Source organism: Leuresthes tenuis, unplaced genomic scaffold (assembly GCF_036924035.1).
Source record: "Leuresthes tenuis unplaced genomic scaffold, fLeuTen1.0.hap1 SCAF_23, whole genome shotgun sequence".
Classification (NCBI taxonomy): domain Eukaryota; kingdom Metazoa; phylum Chordata; class Actinopteri; order Atheriniformes; family Atherinopsidae; genus Leuresthes; species Leuresthes tenuis.
The window spans coordinates 12,721,199-12,732,957 of record NW_027325377.1 but is presented as its reverse complement, the minus strand read 5'-3'; the positions used below and the strand labels follow the sequence as shown (position 1 = coordinate 12,732,957).

The following is an 11,759-nucleotide window of genomic DNA, read 5'->3' as shown; positions in this document are numbered from 1 at the left end:
CAGCCAAAAACCTCTGATCTTGCTTTTGATGATGTAAGGTTGGGCATTCAGACCTTGCTTCACCTGATTTTCACCAAATATAGTCGGACATTCACACCTTCTTGCAGCCGAACACTTCCGCTCCACCTTTTAGTTTTCTATGGGGCATTCACACCTTTTTTTTCACCGCATTTTATAAAAACACCACAGGAACACCGTATTGAGGCTTTGTTCTGACCGCTCATTCGGTGTCGCGTTTCTTTCAAGCAATTCTCCTGGTTAGCCCGCACTCGGCTCGCTCCCAGAACTGTGTTAAAGTCTACTTCGCATTCACTCTCTTTTCTCAGCAGACTAAAAGAAAGTTTCATCTTGGGCTCCCTGAAACTTCCATCCTGCACCGCTGTTTGCTTTTTCACAAGAGCAGAGGAGAGCGCACCGTTCCCAGGGGCACTACAGTACCGGGTCGATGCTTGGAGTGAACGGAGCAAGCTCCTTTTACAACTCCTATTGATACAAATCCATTTAATATGTAGTCCTCGCATAGAGGACACATCAGACATTAAACTAATAAGAACAGATACTACACTTGATCTTAGCCAAAAGGCCGAGAAGCGATAACTGTCCACTGGTTCACGTCTGAGGGCCCTTCCTGGCACAATGCGCACTTGTAGCGGTGTTCTTTTTATGGCCATAGTTTCACTTTGCCCCTCGGCCCACCCGCTGCACTGAGCACTCTTCAGCCCTTTTAAATGGTATAACTTTACACTACCGCACGCTCCAGCGAGCACCATTCAAGCAACAACTTTGCACTCCAGCTTCGAACATTGGCACAGTCGCAACAAGTAAGGCGACTCTACTCAGAGAAGTCACTCTGCACAGTAACAAGATTTCTTTTGCACAGACAGAAAGGGCTTCATCCGCAAAGGTAAAGCCTGCCAAAAATAGAAACAACTCATTAGTGCTGCTCAACGTTGTACTTTGCAGTAAAAGAAAGAGCAAATCTAAAGATTCAGGAATCCGAGAATAAGCTTACTTCCATGAGTTCTTCACGATTTCGGATTTTGCTATAAAATGAATTCCTTCACTCAAACTAAATTAAAACTGCTAAACCGCTAATCTGTTACATGCAAGGCAGATGTCAAATTCTCCGAAATAGGATCTAAGGGTATTTGGCCAATCGAGCTGTAGCAGCTTCGGTAAAAGAGTATAAGTTGAAGAGTTTGTGAATAAAGGTGTGCGCACACATAGTGAGTTGTAGGAAAATAGGCAGGGAGCAATGCCGGCTGGGGTATAGGTTCTTGTATGTTGTCTGACTGTTTGATTTGAATGTGTTGTGTAAGTGTCCTGTTGAATGTTACATGTTTGGGCTTTGACACGCTTCACTGTGGTTGTTAACTGTGTGGTGTGTCCTGAAATGTTATATGTTTGGGCTGTGTGACATGCTTAATGCTTTTCAGTAGCAACCCACTTATTCATATATAGCAACTGACAACATAAGAAGTCCGGACATACTTTGATAGTAGTTGTAGAAGTATCCTTATTGATAATAGATAAACTAATTCATAGTGATAGAACAGTAGATGAACAGGTGCCTGCACATGTCTCATGAAAATAAAATGGGTGTATGATTGCTGACGGCAGAGCAATACTGCCAAACTTATGAGTTCTTGTGGCAAACTTGATTCAGTGTCTTGACGTGTATACGCTGTTTCGCTGACTTGTCACAAGAAACAAAGTATGTTTGATAAGATCCGACCATTTTATTACGGGAGGATCAGTATGTATGGATTCTGATGTGACTGATAAACTCATTCGTATCTTAAGCATAATCTAATACGTGAGACAACGCCCTGGCACACAATCAAAAAAAAAAAAAAGAGAGAGCGGTTTTGTGTCCCCACAGTCCATAATGTAGAAAAGAGAGAAAAAAGCCTTTCTGATTTGTTGTGTGTGCTCACAGTGCAGAGTGTAGAGAAAAGAGAGAAAAGAAAGCCGTTTTGGTGTCACGGGTGTTGTGACTTACACACACACATTTCTGAATTGAGAAAGGAAATTATTTTAGAGGAAGCACTAGAGTTTAGATCCCACATTTGTTGATAGGCATTCATTTAATTTTTCTTTTAATCAGTTTTAAAGTGAATACTAACTGAGAAATGAAAAAGGTGAAGAGTTTAGAAGCTTGGTTCAAGAGCAAAACTTGGTTTATGATCAGCTGAGTCTCTAAACAGAACAGCAAAGGGCTTCATCGAACATTTAAAAAAGATTCAGATTGTTAGAATATCCAGAATTTATAGGAATGGTGGTGATTACTCTTATTTTCTAGAATGGAAATAACTGCACCATGTCTGTTTTATGAATTTAAGGGGCTAAAAAGTTTTGTTCTCGTTTTTCTATGATTAACCGAATGTATGTGAGAGTCCAAACAGACAGAAGGGTTACGGCCGAGCGCTGGACCTTCCAAAAAAGATGAGACAGGCTGGACCCGTGCCATACTAGTTAAGGCCTGCCTGTGGATAACAGGTTCTTTAAACTCTCACACACACAAACTCACACACGTTCGCACACATACACCCATACACACACACATTCTTGAACTTGCTGCAAGATTAAACCTTTGCATTAACTGACTCCAGCAACTCTGAGTCTCATTGAGAGACTTTTCTCAACAATTGGGTCCTCAAACCAGATCTCAACGTTTTTTCCGCTGTCCAGGGTCGGAGCTGAAACCGTGCACGGGGGAGTCCAGTGCTCCTAATGAAAGACCCCCTGCTGAATTGCGGTAATTAGGGGCCAGTGTCCACTGAAAGGGGGAAAAAGGGACAAGATCGTACTTTTGAATCAATGGCCAGAAGCCATTGGCAGTGCAGGCATCAACAATAATGGTGTTATTTCACCCATTAACACTTAAGGTACCTCATGCAGTGGCTGTGATATGGTTACTTAACAAAATATCTTTACCAGACATCTCTTCTACATAACAGTTCTTCTTTCACAGCCACACCTTGTTGTCGAGAGATGTGCTACACTTAATCCATCCACACTGCTACCTACCCCACAGATGGAAAGCCAGAAATAACCATCAGTGTTTTACCCAGGCCAGACTTAACTGATATACGTTATGAAAATGCAGAAATAACTATATTTATTCAACAGATCAAGGAAAAAAACCCTGATGGCACAAATGCTACAGGATTTGCAGTAGTAACAGAAACTGAAGTTTTCTTAAAACAACCACTACCAAAAAATTACTCTGTTCAAGCAGTCGAATTGGTAGCTTTAACTGAAGCTTGTAAATTAAATAACAAAAAGGTTGTTAACGTTTACACTGACAGTCAGTATGCCTTCTCAACTGTACATGTGTTAACACAGCATTGGAAAAACAGGTATGTTGACATCCACAGCTAAATGTATAAACTACAAATATTTTAGCATTATTAGATGTTATTCAATTGCCATCTACAATAGACTCGTATGAATGACCGGAAGGAAAACCATACTGCCAAAGAATTTGTTTAAATATGCAGCAGTATTGAGCCACGGACCATGTCATGTCTCAACAGGAGGGATGGAAGCAATAATGAACCAGGTTTTTACAGCATATGGTTTTACTAATTATTAAAAACATTTTTTTAGAATAAATAAATGAATAAAGTTTTGTCTAGCAGGTCAAATATGTGCAAAATACATTCCACAGGGCAATCTAAGACCAAAACGAAGATAATTCCCTAAGCCAGTGTATCTTTTTCAACATATTTGTTTGGATTTCATTATTTCATTTATTTGTAGATTTCATTGAACTAAATTAATGTTAAGGGAAATGATTCTGCTCAGTGACAACAGAGGTTTTTACCAAATGGTCTGAAATATTTCCATGTGCACAAGCAGATGCACTCTCAGTAGCAAAATCACGTGTAAAATAACTCATTTCTAGATTTGAAATTCCTGAAAAGATCTTCAGTGATAATTTGACACACTTTGTAAACAATGTCATCTCACTGATGGCAAAGAACTTAAAATAGACCTTAGAAACCACTGTGATATAGAAGGTTTCGCTAACACATTGGAATTGTTTTACTATTTACATATGCATGTGCAGTGAAGAATTGCTTGCTGCTGATAAATGCAAAGAAGAACAGCTTACACATAAATGCTCACATATAGGCTGCTGAATGCAATGAAGACCTGCTTATCCAGTAAAGTTCAATGTCAATGTGTAATATTCAATTAGGATTTGCAAAACAGTGAAGTTAAACAATGAATGGGTCCATAGTCGGTATGAGAAGACTACAGGAATATTTACCTGGGTGTACGTTCAAACAGAGATGAGAAAATTGCGATAAATTATTGTTTGTTTGTTTGTTAGTATGTATATGAATGTTATGTGTATAAACTGTGTTGAGTTGTAGTTACTCAGTAGTGTCTCAGTGAAACAACCGACGGGGGAAGCCTTGCGGTGACAACAAAAGCAGTGTTTTACTGATCAGTCAAGTTGCTCCAGTGTACTCCATACAAACTGGTTGGCTACTGAAGGGATAGAAAATGGGGAATACTTGTTTTAAAGCAAACAAGGAATTAGATGGGAAAAATACATGTTTTAACGGGACCCAGACAATATTAAATACAGACAGATGGGAGAAGAAGTGTAGTTTTGTAGGAAATCACAAAATTATTACATAAAATGAGTGAAATCAATTGAAGAATGCCTTTCTGAAGAGCTGATTACCACAGATGAGCAGCTTTGCGACCAAGCACATTGTAGATCGCTTTACTGCCAAAATGATCTAGTTTAATGGATTGGTTTAGACATTTATAACAGCATTTTAAGAACAAAGAGAGAAACAAAAAGGGACAACGCTTCATGGTGGAAGGTGATGTATAAATAACTGTGTATATGATGAAGGAGAGACCATTTGAGCAGCACAGCCATTTCGCAGCACAGGGACAGCAGTCCAAGTTAAAGGATCTCCCATGTGGTATCACCTGTCACACTGTGTCAAGGCATCAAAAGAAGAAAAAATCACCAAACTCAAGGACAAAGAGACGAAGACTCCGGTGAACGAAGAGAGAGGACTTACAAACCAGAAATACAAAAGGATGCTCGATATCAAGATCCAGAAGAAGAGGCTAACAATGCCACGAACACTTACGATGCTGGGAATGATGCCAGCAATGAACAGAGAAGAAGATTCAGTGTCATCAATCTGCAACACGTGCCTCTAATGAGGGGGTGAATATAGAATCCTCAACGATTACAACGTCTCTGGGAACTGTGACAACAACAAGGTTTAAACCATTTTGATATATATTGTAACCTATTGGCTAAGGAATAGTGCTGAAAATGAGGTAAATCTAATCCACCACTGTCCTTGGTCTTCTGTAGGGTTTTTAAACTAATACGTGGTGGTTTGTTTTTCCACAGAAATTTGGAGATGCATGAATCTAGTGACTTAAACCAAGTAGCAGATGGTTTTATGGGGATCATTGAGAACAAATAGTTAACTTTTGGTAGTATCATCATTTTAATGGTTGTAACTCTCCCCATAAGTGATATAGGTAAGGACTTCCAACGAGAGAGATCGTCCTCTACTCTCTTTACTAATTGCACATAATCCATCTGTACTTATCAGTTTAATATGTGATATGTCTATGCAAGGACTACATATTAAATGGATTTTTATCAATAGGAGTTGAAAAAGGAGCTTGCTCCGTTCACTCCAAGCATCGACCCGGTACTGCAGTGCCGCTGGGAACGGTGCGCTCTCCTCTGCTCTTGTGAAAAAGCTAACAGCGGTGCAGGATGGAAGTTTCTTTTAGTCTGCTGAGAAAAGAGAGTGAATGCGAAGTAGACTTTAACACGGCTCTGGGAGCGAGCCGAGTGCGGGCTAACCAGGAGAAATGCTTGAAAGAAACGCGACACCGAATGAGCGGTCAGAACAAAGCCTCAATACGGTGTTCCTGTGGTGTTTTTATAAAATGCGGTGAAAATAAAGGTGTGAATGCCCCATAGAAAACTAAAAGGTGGAGCGGAAGTGTTCGGCTGCAAGAAGGTGTGAATGTCCGACTATATTTGGTGAAAAGCAGGTGAAGCAAGGTCTGAATGCCCAACCTTACATCATCAAAAGCGAGATCAGAGGTGTTTGGCGGCAAGAAAACGGGTAAGGTGTGAATGACCGACTAAATATCAACAAAAGTGGGGGCGGAGATCTTCGGATGCAAGTGGGTGTGAATATCCCACCATACAAGTATGGTGGAGAGGAAGCTGTGATTGGCCGACCATAGTTTGCAAATAGCGGGTGAGAAAAGGTGCGAATGTCCAACCATACATGATCAAAACAGGGAGCGGAGGTGTTTGGCTGTGACAAGGTGTGAATGTCCACCCATAATTAATGAAAAGCGGGCAACAAGTAGGTTCGAATGCCCAACCATACATCATCAAAAGCAGGAGTGGATGTGTTCGGCTACAAGAAGGTTTGAATGTCCGAGCATAGTTTGTAAAAAGCGGGTAAGAAAAGGTGCGAATGCCCGACAAAGTATGATCAAAAGAGGGAGTGGAGGTTTTCGGCTACAAGAAGGTTTGAATGTACGACCATAGTTTGTAAAAAGCGGGTAAGAAAAGGTGCGAATGCCCGAACATACACCATCAAAAGAGGGAGCGGAGGTGTTACACTTGAAAGACGGTGTGAATGTCCGACCATAGTTGGTAAAAAGTGGGTAAGAAAAGGTTCGAATGCCCGAATATATACCATCAAAAGCGGAAGCGGAGGTGTTCGGCTGCAAGAAGGTGTGAACGTCCGACCAAAGTTTGTAAAAAGCAGTTAAGAAAAGGTTCGAATATCCAACCAAACATAATCAAAAGTGGGAGCAGAGCTGTACGACTGCAAGTAGGTGTGAATATCCACCCATAATTCCTGAAAAATGGGTAAGAAAAGGTGCGAATGCCCAACCATACATCATCAAAAGAAGAAGTGGATGTGTTCTGCTACAAGAAGGTTTGAATGTCCAACCATAGTTTGTAAACAGCGGGTAAGAAAAAGTTCGAATGCCCGAACATACACCATCAAAAGAGGGAGCGGAGGTGTTCCGCTGTAAGATGCTGCGAATGTCCGACCATAGTTGGTAAAAAGCGGGTAAGAAAAGGTTAAAAAACCGGACTGTACACAATCAATAGCGGGAGCGGAGTTGTTCGGCTACAAGAAGGTGTGAAAGTCCGACCATGGTTTGTAAAAAGCGAGTAAGACAAGGTGCGAATGCCCGACAATGTATGATCAAAAGAGGGAGCGGAGTTGTTCGGCTGCAAGGTCTGAATTTCCAACCATAATTTGTAAACACCGTTGAAGAAAAGGCTCGAATGCCCGACTATACACCATCAAAAGCGGGAGCGGAGGTGTTCAGCTGCAAGAAGGTCTGAATGTCCACCAATAATTACTGAAAAATGGGTAAGAAAAGGTGTGAATGCCCAACTATACATCATCACAAGCAGAAGTGGATGTGTTCGGCCACAAGAAGGTTTGAATGTCCGACCATAGTTTGTAAAAGGCGGGTAAGAAAAGGTTCGAATGCCCGAACATACACAATCAAAAGAGGGAGCGGAGGTGTTTCACTGCAAGAAGGTGTGAATGTCCGAGCATAGTTTGTAAAAAGTGGGTAAGAAAAGGTTCGAATGCCAGAACATACACCATCAAAAGAGGGAGCGGAGGTGTTCCGCTGTAAGAAGGTGTGAATGTCCGACCATAGTTGGTAAAAAGCGGGTAAGAAAAGGCTAAAATACCCAACTCTACACAATCAATAGCGGGAGCGGAGTTGTTCGGCTAAAAGAAGGTATGAAAGTCCGACCATGGTTTGTAAAAAGCGGGTAAGAAAAGGTTCGAATGACAAAATATACACCATCAAAAGCGGAAGCCGAGGTGTTCGGCTGCAAGTAGGTGTGAATGTCAGATCATAATTTGTAAAAAGCTGATGAGAAAGGTGTGAATGACCGACAATAATTGCTGAAAAATGTGTTAGAAAAGGTAAGAATGCCGGACCATTCATCATCAAAAGCGGGAGAAGAGGTGTTCGGCTGCAAGAAGCTGTGAATGTCCAGCCATAATAACTCAAAAACGGGTAAGAAAAGGTAGTATTGCCAGACCATAAATGATCAAAACAGGGAGCGGAGGTGTTCCGCTGTAAGAAGGTGTGAATGTCCCACCATAATTGGTAAAAAGCGGGTAAGAAAAGGTTAAAATACCCGACTGTACACAATCAATAGCGGGAGCGGAGTTGTTTGGCTACTAAAAGGTGTGAAAGTCCGACCATGGTTTGTAAAAAGCGGGTAAGAAAAGGTGCGAATGCCGGACAATGTATGATCAAAAGAGGGAACGGAGGTTTTCGGCTGCAAGAAGGTCTAAATGTCCAACCATAATTTGTAAAAACCGGGGAAGAAAAGGCTCGGAAGCCCGACTATACACCATCAAAAGCGGGAGCGAAGGTGTTCAGCTGCAAGAAGGTCTGAATGTCCATCAATAATTGCTAGAAAACATGAAAAAAAATGTTCGAATATCCAACCGCACATGATCATAAGTGGGAGAGGAGGTGTTCAGCTGCAAGAAGGTGTGAATGTCCACCCATAATTCCTTAAAAATGGGTAAAAAAAAAGGTGCGAATGCCCAACCATACATCATCAAAAGCAGGACTGGATGTGTTCTGCTACAAGAAGGTTTGAATGTCCGAGCATAGTTTGTAAAAAGCGGGTAAGAAAAGGTTCGAATGCCCGAACATACACCATCAAAAGAGGGAGCGGAGGTGTTCCGCCATAAGAAGGTGTGAATGTCCGACCGTAGTTGGTAAAAAGTGGGTAAGAAAAGGTTAAAATACCCGACTGTACACAATCAATAGCGGGAAGGGATGTGTTCGGCTACAAGAAAGTGTGAAAGTCCAACCATGTTTTGTAAAAAGTGGTTAAGAAAAGGTGCGAATGCCCGACAATGTATGATCAAAAGAGGGAGCGGAGGTTTTCGGCTGCAAGAAGGTCTGAATGTCCAACGATAATTTGTAAAAACCGGGGAAGAAAAGGCTCGAAAGCCCAACTATACACCATCAAAAGCGGGAGCAGAGGTGTTCAGCTGCAAAAAGGTCTCAATGTCCATCAATAATTGCTAGAAAACATGAAAGAAAATTTTTCGAATATCAAACCGCACATGATCATATGCGGGAGAGGAGGTGTTCAGCTGTAAGATGGTGTGAATGTCCACCCATAATTCCTGAAAAATGGGTAAAAAAAGGTGCGAATGCCCAACCATACAACATCAAAAGCAGGTGTGAATGTCATCATAATTTGCAAAAACCTGATGAGAAATGGTGAGAATGCCCGACTATACACCATCAAATGCGGGAGCGGAGGTGTTCGGCTGTGAGTAGGTGTGAATGTCCCACCATACTTGCTAAAAAATATGACAAAGCAGTTTTCACTTGGTTTGAGTGAAGGAATTCATTTTATATCAAAATCCGAAATTGTGTAGAACTCGTGGAAATAAGTTTATTCTCGGATTCCTAAAGGTTTAGTGTTGTTCTTTGGTATACTGCAAAGTAATACTTTCTATTTTGTTGAAACCGATTCAGACATGGATAAATATGAAGGACAAAGCAGTTTTAACTTGGTTTGAGTGAAGGAATTCATTTTATATCAAAATCCAAAATTGTGTAGAACTGTTGAAAAGAAGCTTATTCTCGGATTCCTAAAGGTTTAGTGTTGTTCTTTGGTATACTGCAAAGTAATACTTTCTATTTTGTTGAAACCCATTCAGACATGGATAAATATGAAGGACAAAGCAGTTTTAACTTGGTTTGAGTGAAGGAATTCATTTTATATCAAAATCCGAAATTGTGTAGAACTGGTGATAAGAAGCTTATTCTCGGATTCCTAAAGGTTTAGTCTTGTTCTTTGGTATACTGCAAATTAATACTTTCTTTTTTGTTGAAACCGATTCAGACATGGATAAATATGAAGGACAAAGCAGTTTTAACTTGGTTTGAGTGAAGGAATTCATTTTATATCAAAATCCGAAATTGTGTAGAACTGGTGATAAGAAGCTTATTCTCGGATTCCTGAAAAGGTTTAGAGTTGTTCTTTCCTATCCTGCAAAGTACAACGTTCTTTTTTGTTTAAAGCTATTTAGACATGAATAAATATGAAGGACAAAGCAGTTTTAACTTGGTTTGAGTGAAGGAATTCATTTTATATCAAAATCCGAAATTGTGTAGAACTGGCGATAAGAAGCTTATTCTCGGAATCCTAAAGGTTTAGTGTTGTTCTTTGGTATACTGCAAAGTAATACTGTCTTTTTTGTTGAAACCTATTCAGACATGGATAAATATTAAGGACAAAGCAGTTTTAACTTGTTTTGAGTGAAGGAATTCATTTTATATCAAAATCCGAAATTGTGTAGAACTGGTGATAAGAAGCTTATTCTCGGATTCCTAAAGGTTTAGTGTTGTTCTTTGGTATACTGCAAAGTAATACTGTCTTTTTTGTTGAAACCTATTCAGACATGGATAAATATTAAGGACAAAGCAGTTTTAACTTGGTTTGAGTGAAGGAATTCATTTTATATCAAAATCCGAAATTGTGTAGAACTGGTGATAAGAAGCTTATTCTCGGATTCCTGAAAAGGTTTAGAGTTGTTCTTTCCTATCCTGCAAAGTACAACGTTCTTTTTTGTTTAAAGCTATTTAGACATGAATAACTATGAAGGACAAAGCAGTTTTAACTTGGTTTGAGTGAAGGAATTCATTTTATATCAAAATCCGAAATTGTGTAGAACTCGTGAAAAGAAGATTATTCTCGGATTCCTAAAGGTTTAGTGTTGTTCTTTCCTATCCTGCAAAGTACAACGTTCTTTTTTGTTTAAAGCTATTATGACATGGATAAATATGAAGGACAAAGCAGTTTTAACTTAATCGGTTTCAACAAAATAGAAAGTATTACTTTGCAGTATACCAAAGAACAACACTAAACCTTTAGGAATCCGAGAATAAACTTATTTCCACGAGTTCTACACAATTTCGGATTTTGATATAAAATGAATTCCTTCACTCAAACCAAGTGAAAACTGCTTTGTCATATTTTTCAGCAAGTATGGTCGGACATTCACACCTACTCACAGCCGAACACCTCCGCTCCCGCATTTGATGGTGTATAGTCGGGCATTCTCACCATTTCTCATCAGGTTTTTGCAAATTATGATCTGACATTCACACCTGCTTTTGATGATGTATGGTTGGGCATTCGCACCTTTTTTTTTTTACCCATTTTTGAGGAATTATGGGTGGACATTCACACCTTCTTGCAGCTAAACACCTCCGCTCCCACTTATGATCATGTGCGGTTTGATATTCGAAAATTTTCTTTCATGTTTTCTAGCAATTATTGATGGACATTTCAGACCTTCTTGCAGCTGAACCCCTCTGCTCCCGCTTTTGATGGTGTATAGTCGGGCTTTCAAGCCTTTTCTTCCCCGGTTTTTACAAATTATCGTTGGACATTCAGACCTTCTTTTAGCCGAAAACCTCCGCTCCCTCTTTTGATCATACATTGTCGCACCTTTTCTTACCCGCTTTTTACAAAACATGGTCGGACTTTCACACCTTCTTGTAGCCGAACACATTCGCTCCCGCTATTGATTGTGTACAGTCGGGTATTTTAACCTTTTCTTACCCACTTTTTACCAACTACGGTCGGACATTCACACCTTCTTATGGCGGAACACCTCCGCTCCCTCTTTTGATGGTGTATGTTTGGGCAT

The 11,759-nt window shown here is 40.2% G+C and overlaps 1 non-coding gene and 1 pseudogene across 1 annotated transcript; one reads left to right on the top strand and one right to left on the bottom strand.

Moving 5' to 3' along the window:
• Nucleotides 1-404: 404 nt before the first annotated feature.
• LOC140283313 (U2 spliceosomal RNA) lies at nt 405-595 on the bottom strand. The gene has a single exon (XR_011910020.1). It is a non-coding gene; the product is annotated as a U2 spliceosomal RNA (small nuclear RNA).
• A 4,970-nt stretch (nt 596-5,565) lies between these two features.
• Nucleotides 5,566-5,742, top strand: LOC140283428 (U2 spliceosomal RNA; annotated as a pseudogene).
• Nucleotides 5,743-11,759: the final 6,017 nt, after the last annotated feature.